The 6,349-nt window shown below is 46.6% G+C and overlaps 1 long non-coding RNA gene across 1 annotated transcript; it reads left to right on the top strand.

Annotated features, from left to right (window-relative positions):
• The first annotated feature begins 284 nt into the window (after nucleotides 1-284).
• Nucleotides 285-3,439, top strand: LOC111851788 (uncharacterized). Its single transcript, XR_002840105.2, has 3 exons — nucleotides 285-371; nucleotides 1,890-2,115; nucleotides 2,502-3,439. It is a non-coding gene; the product is annotated as an uncharacterized lncRNA (long non-coding RNA).
• Nucleotides 3,440-6,349: the final 2,910 nt, after the last annotated feature.

Here is a 6,349-nt window from a genome sequence, read left to right as displayed (position 1 = left end):
GATAGTAGCGAATCAGCTCTTCAGGTCTGACGGTAGACTGACGGGCGGCATGCTACGGTATGCATGCTCTCATCCTCATGTCCAGAGTTCAAAAAAGACTTCCTTCGAAGCTTAATGGATTGTGAAGATCAGTTTCTTTATTCTTCAGACACCCTCTGCATAGTGTTTTTCTCAAACCACTAATAAATAGTGATAAATCATTTAATAGCGGCCGTGCTAATTCTGTTATAATAACAGTGGCTAAGTAGATGCTGAAAACGCGACTCGTCTTGCTCGTAATACAGCTGTAACATCTGTTTGGGGAAACTGCGATGTCTGACGCGCTCCAGAGGAATGTGGCAGAAAGCACTTTTCGGCGGCTGCTCGGAAAGGTTGGTCACCCCCAGAAACATGCGTGGAATAATCTGGAGGCCGTCATTTGGCCTCGAAAATGGATTTATACTGCATTTTCTGGGGGGATTGTGCAAATTTGCGTTGCGATGATTCTTGAAATAGTCGTAGGGTTTTTCAAAGAAATGTATACTGTTATAATGAATTATTAGAATAGAATATATGTAATTAATTATATAACTGAGCATGGGCGTAAATTATGGTGTGGGTGGGGGGGGAGGTGGTTGTAGCCCCCCCAATAAATCAAAACCAGCTAATACAACCCCCCCAAATAACCATGTTTCCCTCGTAATGGGTGGACACCTCAACCCCCACAATGTTCCACCCAAAGTTACACCCTTGTAACTGAGTCAGTTTAAGACTTGCAAAACAACTCCATATAAACTATGTTGGAGCCACAAATAGATTTCTTTGTAGAAATGTATATTCATTTCAATTATATTAAACATAGCAACAGTTCACAGTATAAAATAGCATGGTGTCTATACTCCATTGTATCCCTTGTATGTTCACTGCACATTTAGGCCTATACAATGTTTTTAGAAGTAGTTTATGCAGACTGTCATAGATGAAAGGAAATCACTTTACCATGTTATAAATTGTATTTTGGTCATGTTGATGAAAAATACTGCAGTTAGTAACATTTTTAACATGCAACATTATTTGCTATAGTTTTGTGAATGCAGGGGTGCGATGAAGAGGGAGGGGGGTGATTCCAAGGACCCCTGAGTGACAGGGGGCTTAAACAAATTGGAATGTAATTGAATTGGTCTGGGTTTGGGGCCTCGAATGATTTGTTTTCGTGGGCCCCAAAATGTCTAGCAGCACTCCTAGGTGAATAATACATATTCTTTAAAACTATTTAATTGTTAATATGTGTGGCAAGTCCATTTTGAGGTCCATCTGCTGCTTACTTTCACATGAGCCACCCTTTCACGGTGCCAGATTGCTTCAAAAACGTCCATAATACTCTGACAGATTGCCAGCGTAAGGCCAGTCTGCTCCTGTTAATTGTCCCATTATATATCTGCATGGAATGACTCAGTGGCGGCCTGAATTGGATCTTCGGAAGCCCGGGTCTCCGCGCTTGAGCTGGAGCCTTGCCGTCGGTCAGCGACGATGCAGTGGCCAGTCCTTGGGCTGCAGTGCCGCTCGGCGGATGGCCAGGAGCTGGCAGTGATGGCTTTGGTTCATAATCAGTGCTGTCCTTCCGTCGCAGCCACGTAAAGAAACGGTGCAGAGTGCGAGGGAGCCGGTGAGATCTGCGATTGGAGCCACTTAAACAGCTTTAGGTTGGATTCCCAGTAGGTCTTAGCAGGTTATCGAAGGGTGAGACTGAAACAGCGATGTGAAACACACCTACTTACCAGTCCATTTCCTGAGAATAATTAGTGGTTCGTTTGTTTATTGATGCCATTTAGACCTCTAAATTTCTCCAAAACACTCCCCGAATGAAATTTTTCGAATTGTTTTTCGAATATTGCTATCTTCAAATGCAGGTTATCATTGGACAGAAGCAAATACTAGACTGAAAGGTCAATGGAAGCGCTTCTAAAGGTTGGACCTGCTTGGACACCATGGCTGGCCGGTGAGACGATGCTTCATTTGATTTGCGGGTCCAGAAGTCTGACAAGGGACCTGTCACACTCACGCTGGAGTCGGCCATTTACGCTGGAGCACGTGGGCAAAAAACACCCAGCAATAAAAGCAGATGATGTCATCAAGGTAACTTTGCTAACCCGGATTCTACGCTCTGATAGCGCTAGCCATAGTAACACCAGGTCAGGCAGAGTTTAGTGTGCTGCTAAGAGTATGTCTGGAATACTCTGGGTGTTGAAAGCCAGCGCGGTTCCGCATGGCCTCAGAGGGACGGGCGGTGGGGGGGTTAGGGGGGGTCAGAATGGTCCCCGTGACATTAAGGAGTGAGAGGGGCTCAGAGTTGAGGCTTCTTCAGCCATAGTTTATCTGTTGGGCCCCAGGCTGTGTTACAGCTTCTTGGACAATTTAAAAGTTATTTATGCTTATCCAGGGACCCATGTGGGGGCAGGATTGATTTCAGTATCGATATCATTTTGTGTACTCCCCATCCCCCCCCCCCCCTTTTGTTCTAGAAAGGAAAAGTCTCAGAAGCCGGTATCACAGAGTTGGCTGTTTGTGTCAACGTGCATGGCTGATGTCTCCCCCCCCCGCCCCTGCCCGGTCTGCTCAAACAGAAGCATATAAAAGGCTCTGCCCCCTTTCATGAGATGGGGGCTGTCTTGTTGGATTCTCCCCAGCCGAACCCCATGCTCTCTCACACACACACACACACACACACACACGGCGGAGTTTATCCAAAGCGGCAACAATGGCAGAATGCCAGTGGGTGACATTTTCTGACATAATATTTGCTTAATATTTACTTAAATGCCTTTAACTGTATCCCAGAGAGCTGTTTCCAGGCTATGCAGCCACCATGAATCACAATAAAATGACTGGATTATAAGATAGTAAGGGAGCGGATCCTGATCAAACGTGGAACAGCAATTCCTGCCTCAGCGGAATGATTAAAAGGAGATTAAGGGTACAGATTAAGTCGTATTTTTTCTTGTAAACGTCAACCCTCATCCCCCCCATGTGCAGTCTTTGTAAAAAAGAGGTAGTTGGGGTGGGGTTGAGTCACACCTAGGAGGGGCTTCGGGCAGAAGCCAGGCTCTGGCCCCTGTTTCCATTGGCTCTGCGGTGCCGCATTAACGCAGCCAGTGCCCCGCTTAGCAGATGTAACTTTAATACTCTGCTACGGCGGCGCCTGGCTCTCATCTCGGCGTGTCTCTGTCAGCCGGGTGGATCTCGAACCTCCCCCGTTTTCCACGGCGGTGCCGTTAAAATATCGGTGCTTGTCTCCGTTTGTTGTTATCACAACAAAGGCCCGTTTTCGGGGGACTCTAATCTGCCTGTTGTTCTCAGTGGTGTCCTACTGGGTGTATTTCCCTGATGCTTAGATTATGTGGTGGCAGTGGGGTTTATAGGGTATTATCTGGCACGTTGTGCTGCTTTGTTATAGGAAAGTCTGAACTCTGAAACAGGGGCTCAATATGCTCAGCTTGTTAACGGGCATCGGTCACGCCACACCCCTGAGGTAGTAGTGAAGGTCCCATTGACTGTACTGGTGACGCGTCATGGTGGAGGCAGAACAGGCTGTAAGCCAAGGTCGCCCGAGTCACAGCGAGGGGCCTCTAGTGGGCGCTAACAAATTCCCGGTTCAGCTTGAAGTCGTGCCACTTGGACCAGCCCGAGTGAGTTTGTTGGGTGGGAAGGGCTTTTCCAAGCTTCCGGTTGGCAGGAAGTGCCACAACGGCGTTCACGGCAAATGTGTGCTCATGGCGCCCCCTGGGGGTCCGATAACACTCTGCGGTAGCATTTAGCGAAAGTTGATGGTGGGACTGATACTGTGGAGAAGAGCGAAAGGGCAGGAATTCCACAGAGCTCCACTAGGAGACTAATAATGGACCCGGGCAAGAGAGAAGTCAAATAGTTAGCACCAGAAAACAACAAGAGACACATCATTATTTTCTGTTGTCCTTGGCAACGGCGGTAAAAATCAGTCAATTCAACCATTGCTAAGACCATGATGTAAGTTAATTACTGTACAGTGTTTACACAAAAGATATTGGCCCATGGTAATAAGAAGGATCAACTCTTGTTTTTTTATACATAACCAGGGCTGGTAATACTTCAGGGATTTTGGATAAGTATATCTCCCAGTCACCATGGCGTCTATTTTTCGAGCGTATGTGAAGTTATTTTGGAGTCACACTTTGTGATTTTCCTATTTCATGGAGGTTAGGGGGGATCGTTAGAGAATGCTAATCAAGCGAACCTGGAGAATCCTGATGTGCTTTAACCCCCACATGCATGCCTTAACATTAAGCAGACAAAGTCTGTGCTGGATTTTTAATGAGGTCTACTCTTGTTTTTAAATAGTTCCCCCAAAACTCCCCATAGATTGAGTGTCTATGTAAAGATGGGACCCACGTACTCCCGTACACTAGTGCCTGACGTCTTGCAGTCTTGTAAAACCTCTGTTTCTTTACTATGAGGCACCGAGAGCCTTCTGCCCCTAAAATGCATCTCTTTGGGCCACATCACAACAGCGCCCCTTTAAGAGCTGTCCCGGCAGCCCGTGGCCCTGGCTGGGGGGCGAGCCGTCCTATCCGGCGCGTGCTGGTTGCTCGCAGCCTCCCCAGGCTTTCTCTGGGGCTCTGTCGATTTAACCGATCCACCTCGCAGCGGTCCCTGTCATTCGCCACTGCTACAGCTCTTTAGATAACCAGTTTAGTGACTGTGTGCTTAAGGGACCCAAGAGGTTCCTCTGAGCCATAGGACGCTTCGCGTTAGAGACGCTCCCTCCGAGGACGGGCTCTCCTAGCTTCTCATTCATGCCGTACCTACCTCCAGAATGGATCCTGTCTGTTTATAAGCTGCGAATCTAGGCCAAAATGTCTCTCAGTTTGCCCTTCAGGGTTTTTTGAGAGCTTGTATCATTAGCATTGGGGAATTTTGTTTTTACAGTGAGTTAGCCATATGTCTGCTTTAATCGTGCTTCATGGTGAGCAGTGCCAAACAGCCGAATGCAGAAAAATACTGGGGAGGAAATTAATTGATCAGACGTTCTGTGATTCTGCTCCACCGGACGTACCAGCACTGTGAGATGATGTTTCTGTTTGTATCCCACCAGACCCAGCCATACAAAAGCAAACATTATCACATTGTAGTTGCAAACGGCTTAAACGAAATGGTCAATATTAACAATGGCTGATTTTTATCCATCCATCTTCCATAGTCGCTAATCCAGTTCGGGGTGATGAAGAGCCTGGAGTCTATCCCAGAATGCACAGGGCACTGGACACCTGGGACAGGATGTTCTTCACATGGCATATACATACACTCAGAGCAATTTAGAGATGCCATTTCACCTAACGTCATGTTATTGGACTACTCCTGGGAGTTTTACTTACATAAAAATGTTCTGAGGGCAGAACGAAAAATGACTGGTTCAGAGGTAACGAATCAGATTGTAGAGGAGGTGGGTCCAAGCAACTAGAGCAGGCGCCACCAATCAATCAGTTGTCTTTATCCCGCTTCCTCTATATGCTTGGAGGAGGACATACAAAGACAAAAAGCAGACATATGATTCAACCCCATAATCTTGGACCCTGATGTGAGAGAACAACAATGTCCTGTGCATCTATTTATCAGATAAACTTTAAACTTGCAGGTTCTATCAGATTCTAACAGATGCTAGTACTAGTAGTTTGAATCCCATGTCTGTCTGTTGTCTTTGTATGAACTTTCAGCCCACTATTACAGCCTCCTGCCACTTGGGGGTGTGGATATTGTGGGGTTTCGTCTTCCAGGGAAAGACACCGGACATGCCCTTCCCATCATGCCTTGGTCCAGCTGAGAGTCAATCTAACCATGACACCTGCTTCCACCTGGTTATAAAGCCTGGACCAGCTTCAGTGCTGTGGTGACCTTTGGCGTTTGGCGTTTGGCTTGGTGATTATTAGCTATGTTTCTGGCCCTTTTGCCTGTTTAGCACTTTGTATTTTTGTTGTCCTCTGTTTCCTCCTGTTTTCTTAGTCAGGAAGGCAAGTATTGCAAGTTGCGTTGGGGTTTTGATACGTAAGTTGATGTTGATTTCTAGTTAGGGGGCTGTTTTGTTTGTTTTGTTCTCCTAGGTTTAACCAGAGGGTACGGTACAGTGCTTTTAGCTTATAACCTGTGTATATGTTGTAAATATCTCACTGTAAATGAAACCACTTCTGCTTCATGTGACTTTGTTGTTGCAGTCTTGACTTCCTATTGCTGAACCATTGGGTCTCTAGCACCTACACCAAGCCAGCACTGCAGTGATTAGATTGCATGTCATGCTCGCCATTCTGCAGGTAGCATGCCGCACCAGGTCCATCCAGTCAAG

This window comes from Paramormyrops kingsleyae, chromosome 2, assembly GCF_048594095.1.
Source record: "Paramormyrops kingsleyae isolate MSU_618 chromosome 2, PKINGS_0.4, whole genome shotgun sequence".
In the NCBI taxonomy this organism is placed as follows: Eukaryota; Metazoa; Chordata; class Actinopteri; order Osteoglossiformes; family Mormyridae; genus Paramormyrops; species Paramormyrops kingsleyae.
The sequence above is the reverse complement of the archived record's forward strand: the minus strand, read 5'-3'. Positions and strand labels throughout refer to the sequence as shown.